This window comes from Puma concolor, chromosome C2 (assembly GCF_028749965.1).
Source record: "Puma concolor isolate L17-30 chromosome C2, mPumCon1.1.hap2, whole genome shotgun sequence".
NCBI lineage: Eukaryota > Metazoa > Chordata > Mammalia > Carnivora > Felidae > Puma > Puma concolor.
In genome coordinates this window covers 2,909,593-2,931,431 of record NC_141675.1, presented here as the reverse complement: position 1 = coordinate 2,931,431, position 21,839 = coordinate 2,909,593, and positions in this window count along the sequence as shown.

Below are 21,839 nucleotides of genomic sequence, written 5' to 3'. Positions count from 1 at the left end.
CAAAAAATCCTTCAAGAGAAAAGCTGATATGCATACATCAAAAAATATATATGGGTCTGTGTTCTGCGGCTTAGCAGGGTGCATATAACATTAAGATTGAGGGCCTTCCCTGCCTAAGACATCGTCACCTCATCATGCAACCAAAGGAATGGCCAACATAGACAGTCACTAGACGAAGGTTTCTTGAATGCTCATGGACTTGAGAACACAAGTCAGAAAAGATGTATAGAGGTCCCAAGATGGCTTCACCTTCTTTCAAGAGGATTTTATTGAGAACCTTATTGCCCCCCGGGTAATAATCCAGTAAAGATTATCCCCCCCAACGAAAGATCTGAAGTTCCAACCCCCAGGCAGGAAAGAAAGGGTTCACTGTTAACCAGGGAACTCACTCCCCAACTTCTAATGCTTTTACGATGTCTTCTGGCTGGAACAGCGAGAAAGCCTCAGTTAGGTACCCGTATGTGCAAAGCAGCCCTTACTTGCTTCTGCTACGCCCAGTAGGGAAAAATGGCAACGCGGATCCTCTTAAAAGGACAAGGTTACCAAACTCTAGATATCTGTAGAGCCCAGTTACAACTAATGTGAAGCTTCGGTGATACTGAGGGAAGACAGCAGTAGACAGATTATCCCTAACGTACTGTCAGGGTCAATATTTAGAATCCAAATTGGGCATCTTCCTTTTGCAGAGGTGCTCATAATACCTCATGCTATTGAAGAACATGAATTAATTGTTGAGGTTTCTTTTAGTCACATCATTTTAAGAGAAACTTCCATTTTAGCTTCTCCTGCAAAATGTAAGTGATCTGTATCTGTCGGGCTTCCTTTTCTTTGTTCCCCTATGGAAACAATATTGCACTTGCGAAAGAGGTATGGGGGGGTGGGCTGGGGGCACAGCGTATTCTTAATATTGTTAATTCTATTTTCATTGGAGGTATTTTCAATGGAGCCCCCTTCAATAGCATTCTCCTAATCTTTCTTTCTAATCTAATTTCTTTTTCTTTATATAAAAAAAAGTTTTCCTTTATATTTAAGCCAAAATGTTTGTGAAGGTCCTTTTAAATTCAAAGAAAATGAAGTCAGGCATTTTTGGTGCAGAGAGCAATTCCAGACCCAGTAGGGGAGCGCTTATGACTGAACAAAAACCCTTCTCTCACACAAATGTGAGCTCCCTGCCTGGGTTCGCACATTAATGACTGTATGACTCATTATTCTATGTGCCTCCAAAGCTGAGGTTCTCCCTTGGCTAACGTGCTCTGTGCAGCAGATGTCGAATGTCAACCAGGGGACGGCAGGTGTGGCTGGAGTTGTTTTTCTCGGGGTCTTGGAAGACATCACGCTTCCAAGCCCGGGTGATCCAGCCAACACCAAGTTACAAGGTTACCTGGAGGCTTTAGTTGATATCTGGCATAAAATCCACTCCCATTAACAAAATCACAACTCTTCCCCAGAGTGCCTCACCTTTCACCTCCTCCTATATCAGGGAGCAGGGGCTGTTAGCTTTTCAAATGTCAAATGGCTTATAACTTCTGTTTCTGTCTCCACTTTTCTTTTCTGAGCGCTGTGTGTTTATAGAGTGCTAAACAATGAAGGGGGTTGGGAAGAAATTGAATCTGAAGGAATAGAGTTGGCAAAGCATAGACTTGCTGAACAGAGAGGCCTAGTTTGAACTCTCAATGAAATTCTTTAAAAGGTGTTTGGTGGTGAGGAAGTTACTGAAAACCCCCCAACCTCAGTTTCATCATTTTGAAATAGGAGAAGGAAATTTATCTTGTAGGAGTGTTGGGGGAAATGGAAGGTATGAACAATCGGTGGGAAGGGCTCGGCATAGTACCGGCCAAGTGATTCTGTAGTCATTTCCACTGGAAGTGGAAGAGATGTCTTTGTCCCTTGAATTTGGGCTCAGTCATCTCACTTGCTTTGGCCAATGAAATTGGGTCCAGGTGATAGTGTGCCAGTTCCAAACCTGGGCATTAACCTGGAAACAGGTGTTTCCATTCTCTCTTACCCTTTTTTCATCACCACAAAAGAGCTTTCCTAGATATCTCTGGACATATTTGGAGCAGACCTGAACCCAATCTGTGGCGTGAAACTAAACCCAGTTAAGACTGACAAGGCAAGCAGTTCCCCAGCCAAACCCAGCCCTACTAGTCCGTGCTCAGACAAACCACAAATGAGCAAGAATGTATTGTTATTACTATTATTACTATTATTGCTAATGTGAATATTAATTGTTCATAATATTTATTATTACTATTGTTAGCCACTGAGTTCGGAGGTGGTTTGTTACACGGCAATAGCTGACAGATACAGTACTGAACAAAAAATGAATTTACTGGTTTAAAATTAGATTTGACTAGCAGTCTCCACACATGCTTTCCTGTTTATCTTCTCACTGAAAGGTCAATGAAAATATAGCAAAAGGTGAACAAAATCACACTCTCACAAAAACTCAGTCTAAAAGGCAATTTGTGAATCTGGAAAGAACAGATACAATCCAGAGAAAACCCCATCTAAAAATCAATAACAACAAAACTGAAAATTGAAAAGCAATCCCTGTCTACTGCCTGTCCCCATGCCCAGATATTCTGTAATCAAAGCAGAACAGTAACCTCTGCCCACTCCCCAAATGTTCCATAACCAAGTGCATTGTTTTTACATCCAGAGTAAGACTATAATACACAGAAATTACCTGAACAAGAGTTAAGGCAATACATGTTGGGATACACTGCGCACGTAGGGCAGTAGGAGTTCCACGATAAAAGTGCCATTGGCACAAGCAGAGGCAAAGAGACCCGTCGTAGGAGTGCATCACAGAAATTGTAGATTTCCACATACGACAGTCAGAGCCCAATAGTGTGGGTGAGAGAGAAAGATACCACCCCAACAAAGAAAAGGAGAACCTGCCAGAAAGAAGAACTTACACTGTCGACTGCATGGATGTATTTGCCCTTTAACTGAATGCCTGTGATAAATTGAACCGCAGCACAAGCAGACAGTAAATGTAGCCAAAAATCTGGCTGTTGAAAAATGCTGAAGTCTGGCCTGACAGAAAGTATAGCAGAAAGAAATAAATTCTATGTTATGACAGAAATATCTGAGAAAATTACGTAAGCATTTTCCCTTTGACCCACCAAGCCCGCATCCCAGACTCTATCCGAAAGACACTCCTCCACAAGTACTAGACAATAGGTGTTCAAGATTATTCAGAGGATTGGCTAAACAAATCAAGGTAACTCCTTTGTATGGAATATCCCACTGCCATATGCAAAGAATGAGGAGACTTTATGTACCGACGTAGAGTGCTCTCCAAGACATGCTGTTAAGTGACAACTTCAGAATTCAAAAGCCTATTGAGTATACTTCTTGTGTAAGAAAAACCAGGAAATATACACACACATACACACACACGATTATTTTTATCAAAAGAAATACGAGAAGAAGAAGCCACAACTAGTACCAAAATGGTTACCTATGGAAATCTGAGTTAACGGGAACAGTAACAGAATGTAGGGAGGTGGGTGCAAGCAAGAATTTTCTGAGTCTTCAACCTTACGTACCTTAGACTCTTGAACCACAGACTCAAAAAATAATAGTAAAATTTAATCCAAAGGGGGAGAAAAGGATACTCTAAAATGGAAAATAGAGAAAATAAACACTTCAACTGACATTTGAAATCAGTATTCAGACTGTACCTCTTGTAGAATAATAAAACCAAATGCAGGATGTGGACCTTTGTTAGGGTCCTAATCCAGGCAAACCCACTCGGAAGAAATTTGAGACAGTCGGGTGAATCTGAATATGGAATGGAAATGCTAAGAATTTGTTTTTTTTCCTAAACGTGGCAATGGCATGGTGGTTGCACGGGGAGATATCAATTAGATATCTAATTATCAATTAGAGATACATAATAAATTACGTAAGGGAGAATCGATATATTGATATGATATCTGGGAATTGTTGTGAAAGCTATCAGCAAGGAAAAAACAGTGTTTAAGGTGTGGAGAGGGATGAGCAGAGCAAACAAGACTGGAAAAATACTGATAATTGTTAAAACTAGGTAGCGGGTACATGCAGGTTCACTTCTTAATCCATGTACTTGTGTGGTATGAAAATGTCTGTAATAAAAAGTCATGTAAAAGGTCATTGAATATGAGAGGTATTATTTTGAAAAAGAAGATTATAGGGGCGCCTGGGTGGCGCAGTCGGTTAAGCGTCCGACTTCAGCCAGGTCGCGATCTCGCGGTCCGTGAGTTCGAGCCCCGCGTCGGGCTCTGGGCTGATGGCTCAGAGCCTGGAGCCTGTTTCCGATTCTGTGTCTCCCTCTCTCTCTGCCCCTCCCCCATTCATGCTCTGTCTCTCTCTGTCCCAAAAATAAATAAACGTTGAAAAAAAAAATAAAAAAAAATGAAAAAGAAGATTTTAAACATATAAGAAAGTGTAACATGCCGTGCACAAACCTTGATTCAATCCTTTTTTGAAAAAAAAAAATCTCTAAAAGTTTGGGTATAACTAGGAAAACATGAGGATGAACTAACTCATAGTAGGCAATTATGTTTATTTCTTTTAAGTAAGATAATGACTTGAGTTTCTGTAAGAGACTATTTCTATTCTTAGGGAAATTAAATCAAAGTATTTAGGGGTGAAATGTCATGAATACATAGTCCAATTTCAAATAGTTCAGCAAACATATCATGTGTCACCCTTTTTTATATAGCTAAACATGTTCATAATAAAAACTTGAGGGGTGCCTGGGTGGCTCAGTCGGTTAAGCATCACACTCTTGATTTTGGCTCAGGTCACGACTTAGACCGTGACGGTCTAAGGAATTGAGTCCCATGTCAGGATCTGGACTGACAGTGTGGCGCTAGGATTCTCTCTCTCCTTCTCTCTGCCCCTCTGTGGCTCATGCTCATGTGCATGCACTCTCTATCTGTCTCTAAATAAATAAATAATTTTTTTTTAATTTGAAGAAACTAATAAGTCTAGCAAGAGACTAGACAATTTCATAGAAGTGATATGAGTAATAAAACCATATGTTTAAAGACTTGGAAGCAACCCAAATGCCCATGAATGGAATGAAATTGTGGTGTATTTATGTAATGGAGTACCAAATACACAGTAAAGAGTTAATATAGATGAATACCAAGAATTTAATCATGAGCAAGAACAAAAACATCAAGTGAAGAAGAGATCATCCAATATCACTTAATTTATACACAGTTCAAAAACAACTAACGCTAAGCAATCCATTGTAATATACATAAACACGCAAACACATGGTCAGAATAGTGTTCCATCTGAGGATTAGATGGGGAAGAGGCCTACAGAAGCCCTCCAAGTGCTCCCTCTAAGTAATGTGCTCTCTCTCAGGCTAGTGGGGTCACAAGTGTTCATTTAACACAACCATTTATTGTTTATGGTAGAATATTCATTTACATTATTTTATCTTTAATGAAAATCATTTATAATTATATGAAAATTCACTAATAAATACCTGTGTATATTTAACCTGGAAAATAGTGAAAAGTATGGATAATGAAAGGGGACAAACTTACTGTATTTATTGATAATATAAGCTATAATATAAGCAATTGAAAGTAATCTGGCTCAGGAGAAGAAATAGAAAAATCAATGGAAGAATCTAGAAAGTCGATAAATGACTTTAAATTTATGTTGGAATACAGAATATGATAAAGAAATTATCAGAAATTTTATCAGAATTTTATCATTTTATCAGAAATGAAAAGTATTAGGAAAATTGACTTACTATTTGGGAAATAAAATGGAGTTGGATCAACACTCCAAATTTCATACCAAAATATATTTCAAATAAATTGATGATTAAAAGTAAAATACAGAGCCCTAAAATTATTAGAAAAATTTATCATTGGATTTTTAAAAATAATCTTGAACTAAAAATACCTTTAAAGTTAAAGACAAATTAAAAAGCTAGAAAAGCACTTTTGCAAGGCATATGATAGTTTCTGGGCCAATATTTTAAATGCCATTTTATTACTGTAACACCTATTTAGCACCAACTATATATCAAACATTATGCTAAGTACTTTATATGAATTGTCTATTTTAATTATCAAGCAAAACCAAATGACATATACTCTTATTGTCCACATTTTATAGATTATAGAACCGAGGTACTGAAAGACTATGAAACTTGCACCAGGTCAAGCAGCTAATAAATAATGAAATCAGGATATGAAACCATGAAGATTAACACAAAAGGCCCTGCTTCAAACCACCATTTTATGCTGCTTATGAACAAGTCCTTAAAAATCAGTAAAAAAGGATAGCCCAGTTTAAATAAAAGGAGACAATGGAGAATATGCAAAGCAATTCTCAAAACAATAAATATAAATGGCCTATAATCCTATATAGATGCCAAGGAAACAGCACTGAGATACCAATACCTACCAGATTGGCAATCTTAAACAAATGATAAAACCAAATATTTAAAAAAACAAGTGGGGAGAGAGGTATGGTGATTCATTGTGGTGAGATTGGGACTTGGTGCCACTTTTTCAAACTTAGTTGAAATCTACCAAAACATGAAATACATGTGGTCTTCCCTAGAAACTGCTTTCTTAGAAATGTATTAGACACATACATACACAGACACAGGAAGATATGATGGTATCATATCTACAGGACTTATGTAACAGAAAAAAATCATGCTGAGTTGCCTGGGTGGTTCAGTCAATTAAACATCTGACTCGTTCTCAGCTCAGGTCTTGACCTCAGGGTCATGAGTTTAAGCCCTGAGCTGGGCTCTGTGCCGGGTATGAAGACTACTCAAAAAAAAAGAAGGAGAGGGAAGAGGAGTTGGAGGAAAGAAAAGAAAAAATCTTCCTAAGAACACTTAACAATACTTACATATTTGACAGTAGGGGAATATGCAGATAAATTTTGATTGATCCATATAACAGAATTCTATGAAGCTCTTATGAGCAAGTGTGATAATTCTATGTGTACTGACATAGGAACATTTTCAAAATATAGTATCAAGTGGAAAAACAAAAAGGTATTGAACAATGTGATTACCTTATCTCATTTGAGTAAAATATGTATATATGCTGGATGTGTGCAAAAAAATATTTCTGGTGGATACCATGAAACTATTGACAGTGTTTACCCCCAGCAAGGGGTTAGGTTGCAGGGCAAGAGATTACTTTTTATTTTGTACCATTATCTGCTCCTTGATGTTTTAGCATGTGACTATATCACATTAGTAATGTAATGTTCCACATTTAACTTTTAAAAGAGCCAAACAAGAGAAAAAAGAAAAGGAAAAGAGAACAGTCAGAGTTTTTACAATGTCCCTGGAAATAATCAGATACTCCAGAATAAAATTTCCCAACCATAAAAGAAGGCAGATTATACATATATAATTAAGTTATACACACACACACACACACACAAACACACACACACACACACACACACACACAATATTAGTTATATATACAGCCAGGATGAAGTGGAGAGAGAGAGATGTCCAGAAAAGGGCTTATTGTGAGATCGCTCAATAAAACAATAAAATATTGAAGGGGCAAAACCAATGCCATAGAAATGTAATTAATCGATGCTATTGAGGACAAATCTGAGAAGCTGAGAAACAATTCTGGAATATAGGGGGAAAAAAGATAAATAAATATCAAATATATGTAAATATAAGTGAAATCTAATATGATAACTCACTAAATGCCAGCAGAGAAGTAAGATCTGAGTTTTTGAGGGACTGTGTCTGAAATGTATATATTAGAGTAGACACTTGCCAAAATGCCAATAAGAATCCCATCATTTCTGAATCCCTCTTTGCAATGTGACTTTGCACATTTCCCTACCCCTCCAATATGAGCTGATGGGCTCAGTCATTTGCTTTGGGCAATAGAATATGTTAGAAGTCATGCTGAGCCAGTTCCAAGCCTACCTCTTAAGGGGCCTTGAATGCTTCTGTGTTCTCTCTTGGAAACCTGCACAGCCGCCATATCAACAAGCCTGAGCCGGCCTGCTGTAAGATGAGGGTCTATGTAGGACAGAGCCATTCCAGATGAGGACAGTCCCTAGCCAACCTAGCAGCTGACCACAGATGCCTGTGACCATTCTAGACCAAAAGAACTTCCCGGCAGAACGCAGCCCAAATTGCCAATCTGCACAATTGTGAGCTAAATAAAAGATTATTGGTTTAAGTCATTAATTTTTGGCATGGCCTTTAAGGCAACAATTGCTGACTGATACATTCACATTCACCCTGAACCTCCTTTATGTGGGAAGGTAAAAAAATATGATGTCAGGAATAAAAGAGGCCTGAAAATATATTCTCTTTAAAAAATTATTTGAAGATAGACATGAAACCATGGAAAGGATAAAGCAAAATTAGGAGGCCAAGAAAGGAGATGTCACAGTGTGAAATTGTTACAGACTACTGCTAGCAATTAGCATAATTTGGCTAAATTCTTGAAATATCACTAACAACAATGTAAAAAATAACAATATGCTCATGAAGATTCATAATATAAAAATTATTATGGAATTGCAAAAAACAGAATTAAAATGTAAGTTTGTCTAAATAAATGGAAGAGGAAAAGTCAGTAAGTAAAAGTATGTTCAAACTCTTATTTATTTATTTATTTATTTATTTACATTTATTTATTTTTGACAGAGAGAGACAGAGCACAAGTGGGGGAGGGGCAGAGAGAGAAGGAGACACAGAATCCAAAGCAGGTTCCAGGTTCCAAGCTGTCAGCACAGAGTCTGACGTGGGGCTCGAACTCACAAACTGTCAGATCATCACCTAAGCCAAAGTCAAACTCAACCGACTGAGCCACCCAGGCCCCCCTCAAACTCTTATTTTAAAATATAAAGGAGACTCGGGGTGCCTAGTCATGGTCTCACAATTTGTGGGTGTGAGCCGTGCTTTGGGCTCTGCGCTGACAGCTCAGAGCCTGGAGCCTACTTTGGATTCTGTGTCTCCCTCTCTCTCTGCCCCTCCCCCTGCTCATGCTCTGTCTCTGACTCTCAAAGATGAATAAATGTTAAAAAAAATTTTTTTTAAATAGAAACACCCAAAAGAAAAACATGAACATTAAGGACCAAATAAAAACAAAATGGCAGAAGCAGGGGCAAATATATCAACTATTGCATAAAAGGAATAAAATCCCATATTAAACATGGTTGATAAAAAGGCTCCAACTAAGCAAGAAACCCAAAGTTGAAAAAAATATGCCAGACATATACAAATAAACAGAAAGCTACAATTGGGAAAATAAAATCAGATAAAGCTGAATTCAAGGCAAATATATCAAAAGGGATTTTTAATGATTTTATAATTATCACGTTATAATAACAAGGAATTAAATTCACAGTGTTGCTATAAACTTCCACGAATCTTTATGTATCGATCAACATCGTTCCAATATTAAAAATGAAAAGTGGCCAAAAAACCAGACAAAATTATAAAAGCGGAGTTACAGTACTATCAGCAGATCAAACAGATGGAAGCCAACGAACATGAAACACAAATCAAGATTTTGAGGTTGTCCGTCTTTTTAGACTCGTGGATCCCTATGAGAATGTCAAGAACGCTCTACCCTTGCTCAGAAGCATGCACACATCGCCGGCATGTCAGGGGACTTATGGATACCCTGAAGCCCATTCATAAACTTCTCTGCGGCCCCCTATGGGTTAACCATACTAGATAAAAGGGCTTTAATTAAATTATTAATAAGGTTGTTTTAATAATTACCAAACTTTAACTCTGTGGAGAATACATTGCCAGTGCCCATGGCCTGTTTGCATAAATCCATCTTCTATGAGACCACAAGGACAATCCAGAGCTCTAAAAAGTATTCTGCAGGCCACGTTCTCTAATCAAAGTGCAATAAACTAGAAACTAATGAGAACATTTTAACCTTAAAAATAAAGCCACTTGGAATTGTTAAAAACCACTCTCCAAAATAACTCTTCAGCCAAAGAGGAAAAGAAAACGGCCCCTAAGAAATTGAACAAATATACAGGAACACCACATACCATATCTTAGAAATACAGATCTAGGATTAAGTTGACTTGTGAATTCGTTATTAAAAGCTAGCGCTTTCAATACATTGTGTTGGGACAGCAGGCTAATAAATGGGCCCTGGTGGTAAAGGAAGAAGGAGGGCTATGGGGCGCTAAGTGTTTCAAAACAGATGAGGTAGAATGGGGCAAGGATACTCTACATGATCTTGAGAGGCAGGGAAGGCCGCTGGTCTGGTGTAGAAAGACGTGAACAGAACAAAGATGGAGCAGAACGGAGACCTCAGCCATCGATCCTCCTTTGTAGGGGCCTCTGGCGCAGAGTAAAGGTGACTCTTCCAAGCAGTGGGGAAAGGATGGTGTGGTTGGTATGCAGTCCTGAGAAAACTGATTCTCTAGGGCATGAAGTGTTGGTGCAGGGAAGGAATCCCCGAAGGCCAACATACCCACAAAGATCTCACACTCACCAGAAGGAAGGGAAATAGAAATTTAAATGGCAACAAGATGTCATTTTCTACCCATTAAAATACAAAAATTAAAAAGAGGGTGAGGATGTCGGGAGATAGGCTCTTCATGCAGTAATGGCGGGCACATAAACAGGCACTGTTCTGGAAAGCCCCCTAACCCTCCTTAGTCAAATCAAGCATGCACACACCCTGTGATGTATCCATCCTCTCTGGAGACTACATCTAGGAGACATTTTCCAGCAGGTTAGTAAAGGGACATTTGAGAAGATGTTTTTGGTGCATGCTGTAGGAATTCAAAACAACCTGGTTAGCCAGTAATTGGGGAATGGGCAAGTCAAAGGTAGAAAATATTTGGACATAACACTATTCATCCTTGAAAGCAGCGAAAGAGGGCCACCTGGGTGGCTCAGTCAGTGAAGCATCCGACTTCGGCTCAGGTCATGATCTGGCGGTTCATGAGTTCGAGCCCCACATCGGGCTCTGTGCTGACAGCTCGGAGCCTGGAGCCCGCTTCGGATTCTGTGTCTCCTCCTCTCTCTGCCCCTCCCCAGCTTGCGCTCTGTGTCTCTCTCTCAAGAATAAATAAACATTAAAAAGAAAAAAAATTGTTTAAGGATACATGTAAAGAATGTTAGAATGGATACCTATAGAAAAAAATGAATGACTCAGTGGAACAGGAATAGGGATGAAATTAAATAAATGGGTAATACAAGGGAGGGCCCTTACATGGACTTATGATTACAATGTGCTAATCAATTCAACTTTCCTACCTGTATCTGCTTGGAAAGTATGATTTAAAATGCTAGGCTGCTTGCTTATCCCTTAATTTGGATTCAGTTAGTATTTGCGACGAACCTTCTAGTGTCGAGTACGTTCATGCTCATTCTTTCCCGTAATGCTCACCAGAAACATGGATATGTGATTGCCTACATTTTGTAAAAGGAAACCGTTCCTGCTTCTAAAGAGTTTGCCCAAGGTCACCAAGTTAGTAAGTTAGAGAGAAAGGCTTGAGACACACGTCTATCTGAAGCACTGCAATCCTTCTAACGCACTCCATAGTTTCTGTGTGTGGGGTTTGGGAGCTTGAAACATTATTCAGACTCATGGATTATAAATCATGTTACCAGGCACGGTAGATGCTGCTGCGATGGTATCGACTGCCACACGGCAGCCCAAGAATGCACGCATCCTGCCAGGATGGCTCCGCCCTCTGGGCCCCCAAAGGAACTCTACACAAGAAACTAGAGGTGTTTAAAAATGCTGTTGGAGATTATGGCTGAGGCCTGCACGCTTCTTCCCCCTCCTCTAGCTGCCCTGAGTCTACTGAACCAGAATCCTGTCCTCTTTGGAGGCAGATGTGGGCGGGAGAGTCACTGGAACAACAGACAGTCACGGCGTCTAGCACGAGGCAGAGAGGGGTGTACGTGGTATTTCTGTCTTTGTACCAGGGTTTCAACTGAAGCTCCAAAGCAAAATAAAATGAGTAAGTGCTTAAGACAGAGAGCCACTGATTTCTGTGTCCTCCTGCCCCGGGCATACTAGTAGACCACATTGTACGGCCTCCTCCTGTATGTAGGTGGGACCCTGCAAACAGATTTCAACAATGCAATGTAATGAAAGTAATTGTCACCACCTAGTCAAGTCAATTACAAGCAGGGCTATGTTAGTGATTTCCGTGAAACAAACCACCTCAGGCTCAGTGGTTTGAAACAACCATTTATTTAGATCACAATCCAGAGGTCAACAGGAATCTAAGCTGGGCTCCATAGGTGGTTTTCCTAGTCTCCTTATGACCCCCATTATGCCCACAGTCAGATGGAGGTCAGCTGGCCTCTCTTTTTGTGGAATTTGTCTGGCAGGCAGCTAAAGTGACAGGGCAGCTGACTACATGTCTCTCATTAGCCAGCAGACAGATCCAGAGGTGTTCGTATGGAAGTGACCGGATTTAAGAAAAAGAGCAGACGTGTGCAGTTTCCCGAGGCCAGGATCAGAACTGACATGATGTCATTTCTACCATACTCTATTGGCCAGAGAGAGTCACAAAGGCAGCCCAGGTTGAAAGAGCAGGAAGGTAAACACCACCTTTTGATAAGAAAAGACACAAAGCCAAATTGCCAAGAGTGTATATTCAGGGAGGGGTAGAGAACTGTGGGCATTTTTTGTAATCTGCCACACTTCCCCATTCCTTCTCTCGCTATTGGCAAAATCTCGTAGAGGACTTAGGATTCTTTTTTTTACATCTATTTATTTATTTTTGAGAGACAGAGAGAGAGACAGTGTGACAGTGAGCATAGGGGAGGAGCAGAGAGACAGGGAGGCAGAGAATCCCAAGCAGGCTTCATGCTGTCAGCACAGAGCCCAACATGGGGCTCAATCTCACAAACCATGAGATCAGGACCTGAGCCGAAATCAAGAGTCAGAGGTTTAATCAACTGAGCCACCCACGCACCCCAAGATTCCTAAACCAGAGTTCATAGATTTCCAAGGGTCCGTTTCAGGAATGAACTTGGATGGGAACAAGTTGCTCTGTTATGTTCATTAACCTAGGACTGATATCACCTTTCCCTCAACCTATCAATGTAGACCAAGCATTACATACTGTTATCAGCACTTGTGACCTTATCACCAACAGAAGCCAAACGTGTTTTCGTAGTATGTTAGCGACGTCTCAGAAATATTGTTTTGTTCAAAACTACCTCAAAATCACATAAGATATTAGACCTGTCCCCTCAGTCTCATTAGTGAATGTGTTGATAAAAAAGCATGTATACGACCCTCAACACATGTTATTAATATTTTGATCATTCTTTTCTATTCACTTAAAAACATCATTCTGAGAAAGGGCCCATACTCTTCACCTTCCTTCAAAAAGGAAGCCATATTGCGGAAGAAGTCCTCTCCACACAGAAGACAGCAAAGACACTGGTAAAAGCAGCTTAGATGCTGAGCCACTGCACAGAGCAGAGCCACCCCAACACCCAGCGACCCACTTTGGTCAAGGACATGATCAAAAAGTAAAATCCTGTTGTTTGGAGCCCCTGCGATTCAGTGATTGTTGTTTACTGCATTTAGCCTGTGCTGGCTTAGACAATACATCTATGCTTAAACACCATCCGTGCAGGCGAGACCACCACATGACCAAACTCATTCAGTCCATCCTTGGCATCCAACCTCCATAAAAGAAGTTGGGTTTATTAAGGGTAGAATCATCAGAGAGGATTCTTATTGCCTCTTCAACAAGTGGGGACAAGTGGGAGTTCCCAAAACCTCATTTTTAGGTTGGGTTTGTTAAAGATAGAATCATTAGAGAGGATTCTTACACAGTCCATCTTTGACATCCAGCCTCCCTAAAAAACGTTGAGTTTATTAAGCATAGAATCATCAGAGAGGATTCTTTCCCCTTTTCTAACCCACAACAAGAGGGAGTTCCCCAAAACTCATTTTTATAAAAGGTATTATCTGATGGGAAGAACAAGCAGAAATGCCCTCTCTGGCCCACGAAACTTGAGAGAGAGAGAGCGTTGTCGGAAGAATTGCCATGGGGCCCCAGAACCTGGGGAGGTGTGAAGGTGAGAGGTTAGCTGGAGCATCAGCTGAGGGTCGACTATAAACGAACTTCACCTTGAGAGTTTGGTAGATAGAGGGAGTTCAGTTCCCATGTGGATTCTGCGAAGTTTAGCCCATGCTTCACACTACCTGGAGGGGTCCACCCCAGAGGACTGCCTACGGGGACAAAGCATTCCCAGCGATGTGCCTTGGCAAGCTGGATGTGAGGAGGAATTGTAAGAAGTCATCAGAGACTGTGTCCGTTCCCCAGAAAACAGTGAGCCATAGCAGCCCCAGATCACTGGGCGTCTCTGAGAATGCACAGAAGAGCCAGCAACTGGATGCCTGCCTTGACACAGGGCTTTTGACAGCCACGAGAAAGACACGATCACTGCAGGTTGCAAAAGCAACAACCAAACAACACTATTTTCTTCACCTGTAAGTCTTCCACTCTATGTTCTGTGGCTCTGAAGAAGCCAAGCTTAGCAGAGTTAGTTGAGAAGGAGACAGGACAAGGAGACAAAGAACAAAATACAATCTCCCCTGGCCCCTGTCTATCTTCACGCCGTGACCTACGTCTGGCTTTGAATTGGGGAGGCTGAAGTCTTGATGTCAGATTAGGCTGGAATTTTTAGTCTTATAATTGAAACTGTTCTAATATCTCAAAATGACTGGGGGAAAAAAAACAATGGAATCTTCCTTCAAGATCATCCAAGAAGTAAGGTAGACTTTTTTACAAAAATATTTGCAGGGCAAGAATGATTCCTATTTTATACTCTCTTGAACCCGATGACAAAAGCAATCCACACCAACTCACCAAATCCACCAGAAGGTGTTCCCACATCCTACAGCCCAAAGTTTCTTCCATGTAGTTGAACTGTCCGGAAGGAGCTGAAAAGCAGCAGGGCCTCACAGAGACTTGGCGGGTGCAGGTTGACTATAACCACATGGTTAGGAAGGTCAGGAGTGGGCCATTCCCAAGATATTGTGAAGTTCAGAAGATGAACACATCCTTTGTCACCCCAACTCAACCCCCTTCTCAATAAAATCTCTGTGTTTTCCCTACTGAAACCTACCTCATAGCTACAAAAATATCCAAACTTTGCCGTTGCTGCCTCTGAAACATGTCTGTGAATCCAAATGTCTTATTTCCCAAAACATGTTTTACTTTCAGACCAATTTGTCCACCACGTTCTTTTTCTACCAACAAAATATATCATATAAAATAATCCCAAAGACCAGATGCATGATTGCATACAAAAGATATATTTTCCTTAAATATAAACTTAACCTAACAAATTTTTCCTGTTTTAATGTGATTAATTACTCTTTCAACCAGCATTACCCTCATCAGCCACACTGATCTGCCGAGATTCCCTGCAGGAGGAAGGGCCAGAGGAAGACCTGGGTTTGAGTGTTGATAGTGAAGCTACACATAACAGGCGCTCCTCCATAATACTCAGACCTTGCCATTTTGGTACGTGCAGGCAGCCTTCCAGCTTCCAGTATCTGCACCTCTTTGCCTGAGGGCTTTTTCTAAAGCTCCCAGCAAGACATTGAGTCTTGGGAATACAAGGAAATTAACATTTCTTAGAGCAGCCCTCCACCAATGATTGAAGGGAGTCGGTGTACAAATACCCCTGCTCCCTCACCGCAGGGTTGGAGACTTCTGAGTCCAGTGCTCTACTGTTTCCCAGAGCGTCCCTATGGGATTGGACTCCGGTTACCCACAGTGATGACTGGCTTGTTAACACACCCTTTACTGGCTGACTGCCCTCCCCTGTCCTACTTCTCCATCCTCTTCCTGAGTTCCTCTCATACCTCCCAAACAAATTATGTAGACTCAAAACCTTGTCTTGGGGTCTGCTTTCCATAAACTAAGATGGCACAGTAGCCCTGCCTTTGGGTCATATGTAGCCCCAAAGAATACCCTAGGTTCCAAACAGTCTTAATAGCTTCTCCCTTAACATGCAAATGTGTGAGGTCAGAGAGCAGAAAGCATTCCACAGCCCCTTCAATGCAATGAGAGACAATCCCAAGCCTTCAGTCTGTTTATTCTCTCTGGAGAGGCCTCTGAAACTGCCTGCAATAGAGCTTTTCTGCCCACATTCCCCGGCATGGGAATCTTCGTGCTTTGTTTTAATGAGAGTAGACACATCGGAGAAAAGGAGACCTTCCGAAACCAGATGGTCTCGGTCAAGCATTCTGCTGCCCTTTGCATCTTTTTGAAAGCACTCCTTTGAAAATTGTTGGTGCTGGTTAACAAGGTGCTTTTCAGACAGGAAGAACAGATGCCAGCATGTGACTCTCGTCTGGACCATAATGCCACACGAAGCCAGAGCTAAACAGAACACCCAGACTCAGAATTAACTGTGACAGATGGCTCTTACGCATCAGCCTCTGGTGGGAACCAGGCTTCTGTTCCACCTGATCATGGAGAGCTTGCCATCACCTCCTCCCCGTGGGGGGAAGGCCTCCTTTCCACCAAACTCCTGACCACTTGTTTTCTTCACTGGTTTTCCCATTTCTGTAGTTACGACGAATGACCACACACTTCCTCTTGGGCTCCCATTCCCGTCCAGAGCCATCTGACCTTCAGTTCTGTGTCTCCCTCTGGGGAATGTGGGTTAGTATTCCAACCTCACCTCAACAAGGTATCAAGACTAGAATTCCATAGTTCTTGAAGATTCTTGAATCCAAGTCATGACATCAACCAGAGATGCTGGGCTTTCATATTTAGAGAATTAATCCTTTAAGTGGTCTTCAGTTATTTAAAGATGAGCTTCCATCTGGCAGTTTGCAACTAATGCCCTATAATGTTCATTCCCATCAACAATAATAATAGCAGTAATAAATAACAACAACAATAATAATAATAATAATAATATGCATAGGAATTGCTATGTGCCAGGCCTATTTCAGGGTTTTATATATATTAACTCGTTTAATTTTCACAACCCAATGAGGTAAGTATTATTTCCTCTGCTTTATAGATGTAGACACTGGGGCAACAGAGTTGCAAAGGACTTGCATAAGCTCACACAGTAAGTTTGTGGCAGAGTCTGGATTCAGGGCTTCCACGTACAGCTGTACAGGTTGTGCAGCACACTCCACCGAAAGGAAGCATTCATATCAGCTGCCGTGCAGCTTGCTCAGCCCTACGCAATAGGATCCAAACCCAGGAGGACTCTCCAAAATTTCTAGGGGGTCTGTAGTCAAAGGAGTTAAAGAGCATAGCACAATATTTGCATATAAAGGCATTCATCACAGAATTGCTTATAAAAGCAAAAACAAACAAACAAAAACCAAACAGAAACAATAAGAGAGGAAAGACTAAGCCAATTACATCAAAATCACTTCATAATTAGTTTCAAACAATTAAAACTCGTGCTTAAACAAGACATACATATATTTTTTTTCTTTTAAGTTCATTTATTTATTTTGGGAGTGCAAGCGGGGTTGGGGAGAGGGAGGGGAGAAGGAAGAGAGAGAGAGAGAGAGAGAGAGAATTAATCCCAACCAAACAGGCTCTGCACCATCATCACAGAGCCCAACCCAGGGCTCGAACCCACAAACTGTGAGATCATGACCTGAGGTGAAGTCGGATGCTCAACCAACTGAGCCACCCAAGTGCCCCAAACAAGATATATTTTTAAAGGTATCTCAAACTATGGTAAGAGAGTAAAAGAAGCAATATATGGAAATCTAAATTTAAGTCAGTAAGGTAAAAACACCACCCACCTTGAGCTGATATGTCATATCCTGAGACCAGTCAGATACCTATAGCAAGTCAATTGCACATTGCCCTTATCATCATGTATAGGGCAGCAACTAGTCCTCAATGGATAAAATATGTCTAGCTTTAAGTTTTCTTTCCCTGACATCATGCTTATTCTAGCATATCCATGATGTTCAATAAGGTTATGTCAAAACAACATTACTAACAAAGGAACTCATTTCAGAGTAAGAGAACACAAGTAATAGCTATTACCAATGGAATCTAAGAGGCTTACCATTACCCCATTACCCAGAAGTAATTGGCCACAGAGAACCTGAAATATTTTACTGAAGACCCAACGCAGTTACAAGGGAGGTAAATCTTGAGGCTATACGAGTCTTTCTTTCAGAATCTACTATGTACTCTGAACTCAAGATAAACATGAATTGTTCTTTCTCATAATCAGAATGTGAAAGTCCAGGATCTAAGATGCATTGGTACATGGGTGGAGCCTCTCAATCTCTGGCAAAAATATCGCCCTCTATTGCTGAGACTCTGGATGGTGGAGTCTAGAAGTTCCAGGCCCACGGAAAGATTGTTTCCTCTAGAAGATACCACTTTTTTCCCCCACTAAATTGGAAAATGAGACCACCTGGCCACGTCAAGATTCCCTTACTACAAGGCCAAAGAACAATAGGTAACTGGAATGTAATATACATCTTCTAATCTCTTTTTCCTCCCAGAATTATTTCCTTTGGAGACAGCCCTTTCCCTACTCCATGTGATCCTAAGAGGCTGCCAGATTTATGGGATCCCCGACTTTTGATCCTTTGGACCATTAGAATGGATATATAAGTTAACCTTGGCCAAGTTGTCTCTCTATCCCAGATACCGTGCTCTTGACTGAGGGCACAAAGGGGCCAAAAGTGGTTTCAGCAACGTTCTAAAGAATCCCTAGACAATGTCAGTACTCTAAAGAGTTCAGTGAGTATTCCTTCTAGCTGCCCTCATCAGGCCTGGTTTCTGCCCTTTCTAAGACCGGATGTTCATTAATTCCTTTGATTCTATGAACTATTTCATGTCCTTCTTAATTAGTGAGGGATTGGTTCTCACCTCAAAACACACTCTTCTTTACATAGGGTGGAGCCTGTGCAAATCTTCTTTTTCTTTTTCTTGTTAGGCTGGATCCATATTTGACTCTGCCAAAATGGGGAATGAGAGGGAGCCTGGAAGACAGGAGGGAGAAAGAGCTTGCTCCTCCTGCAAACACGTTGCTTTTTTTCACCTGGCAGCATCTGATTCACCCCAGTAGCAACTGATTCCGGAAACAGTTGGTTCTCGTAGCATTGTTGCTACTGCTTAGCTTGTATTTCCACATGCTCTGGACCAGCCTTATTGCTTCTCCTCTGCCCACAAATTACCAGCCCCAACCAGGCAGGGCTTTTTCCTCAGAGGTCTGGGTCCCAGCTCATTGGGGCCCTGCCTATAAGTCTCTAGGTTCTCACTTCTCCAACCGCCTCCCTTTGCTTCCTCAGACTCTGGCCGTCACTAATTTTGGATTAACTCTATTGTTCTGTATTCGCCTTCTCTGGCCTCCAGTACCCATTAATCCAAACTCCTTATTAAACCCCCTCTGTGAAAATGACTGGAGTATCTTCTCTTTTCCTGAATGATTCATCTTCCAGCACATTTCCCGTTTCTTTTTCTCAAGTTAAGGAGATCTGGTGTTGTCCATTGAACCCTAAGAAACCTAAGTGACCCATCTGGCTGTTCTTTACCGACATGAAGGCTGAACTCACCCAAAGTCACATGGCTGATAACAGATGAAGCTGTGGGTCAAAGTCAAGTCCACCTCATTCTAAAGCAGTCTTTGCCTTATCCTCCAGATCACAGAGGTATTGGACTAAAAATTATTTTTAAAAACAGAACTTGTCAACTTCTGGCCTGAACAAGATGGCATAATCTTGCCCTGTCCCTTCTCCCTCAGTAAGTACAATAATAAACACTGCAAATAACTCAAGAGACAACCAAAGGGGAAGTCAGAAAGGTGGAAGAGGAAAGTGAGCTGGTTTGAGACCCCAGGACTGGAGGAATAACCCAGAGGCAGGGCATTGTATGACCTCCCAACCTAGGAAGGACACAATCCAGGCCAGATGTTTCCTCATCCACAGCCTGGCCACAGAAGGCAGCCCAGGTAGGTTCATTTCACCCTCGATGGAACAGGAGGCCAATACCAGGTGAGCCCAGCCAGTGGGGTCAATCAGAAACCCCACTGATAATAAGGATCTGGGGGACACTTTCTTTCCCCAGTGGGCCTGAGAACCCTCCCCCACCCAGAGATGCCACACAGCTAGGAGGCACCAGAAAGGGAAATACACCGAAACAAGAGGACCTCATGCCAGTTGGATTAGTTTTGTAGGAAACAATGGAAAAAAAGATCAAAAGGAAAAAAATAAAGGCATTTTTCCTGAAACCATTTGCTTTGCTGTCAGATATAGGCAAGGACTGCCAGATACAAACCAAGTCTGTGAGGACATAACTAAGGGCCTCCTGGAATACATAGCTGCAGATAGTACGTGTCCTGGCCACTGGGGACAAAATCAGGTGAGGGTTTGATCTGCCACACTGCATGTGACAGGGACACAGGATTCCATACCATCCCTGACTTTGTTTAGAGCACAGCATCCCACAGAGGTTTGCAACCATCATATTTTTCAGGGTATTTTTCAGATATCTATCTATCTATCTATCTATCTATCTATCTATCTATCTATATCTATCTATCTACCTACCTACCTACCTACCTATCTACGTATCTATCTCTCTACCTATCTATCTACCTACCTACCTATCTATGTATCTATCTATCTACCTATCTATCTATCTATCTATCTATCTATCTATCTATCTATCATCTATCTATCTATCTATTTAGAGGTGGGGTAGGGACACAGAGAGAGGGAGAGAGAGAATCCCAAGCAGGCTCCGTGCTGTCATGACCTGAGCCAAAATCAACAGTGGGCCATTTAACTGACTGTGCCACCCAGGCGCCCCTCAGGTGTCTTATTTTTAAGAAGTTTATCTTTCACCTATTTATACTCTTCCAGAAACTTGTTTTAAGCTGATGAGGAAGCAGAGAAATATTTTTCAATATGGAAGCAAAATCCTATACCTGAACAGAGCTGCAGTCAGGGAAAAGTGCAAAACCAGGCTAAATTTATGAGTCAAGAGAGTAAACTTTTACAAGAGCTTGGTTGCAAATCCTATTTCTAGTTTTGCAAAGTAGCATTCTAACTAGCAGATTTCCCTCCCTCATCTCTGCAAAGAGCACAAGTTGGCCCAGGAGGAGGTCACCAGGGAGCTGTCAGGGCTTGGCTTCCTGCAACAAGCACTTCCTGGGAGTGACCTTACAAGAAGTCACTCTCAGATCATTTACAAAAGGAGGGAAGGAAGCCAGCACCCCCACAGCTTTCCTGGGTTTGTGATCCCTCTGCCCCAGTCAGCTCTTTCCCCAGAATAAGGTGCTTTCAGGGGGTGACCAGGAAGAAGTAAGGAACAAATTCCACTTACAAGGTGTCATTTATGGTGCACGTCCTTGCACCACACCCCAGAGCATCAGAATGAAATAACTGCACTAACGCTAGCGAGAATTTACCGGAATGTTGTAGAATGCATTAGCAGAGCACTCATTCATTTGTTCATTTAACGAGTAAGTACTGAGCAACTTCTATATGCCAGACATTGTTCTAGGCGCTGGAGACACAGCAGCACAAAACAAAAAAAAATTTAATTTAATTTAAAGATTAAGTAAATAAAAAAATAAATCTCTGCCTTAGGAAGCTTAGATCGGGGTGAGAGGAAACAGACAAATAAGCATGTAGTGTCAGATGGCGATGAGCACTGCGAAGAAAAATAAAATAGGCTAAGAGAGGCAGAGTCAGGAAGATAAGGAATAGGGACACCGTTTTAAGTTCTCAGAGATAATCTCTCTAAGGAGGTGGTGTTTAAGTAGGGATGAAACCGAACAGGAGAGTGTATGTACATGTGTGAAAGAAAAGCATCCAGGCAGAGTGAACCAA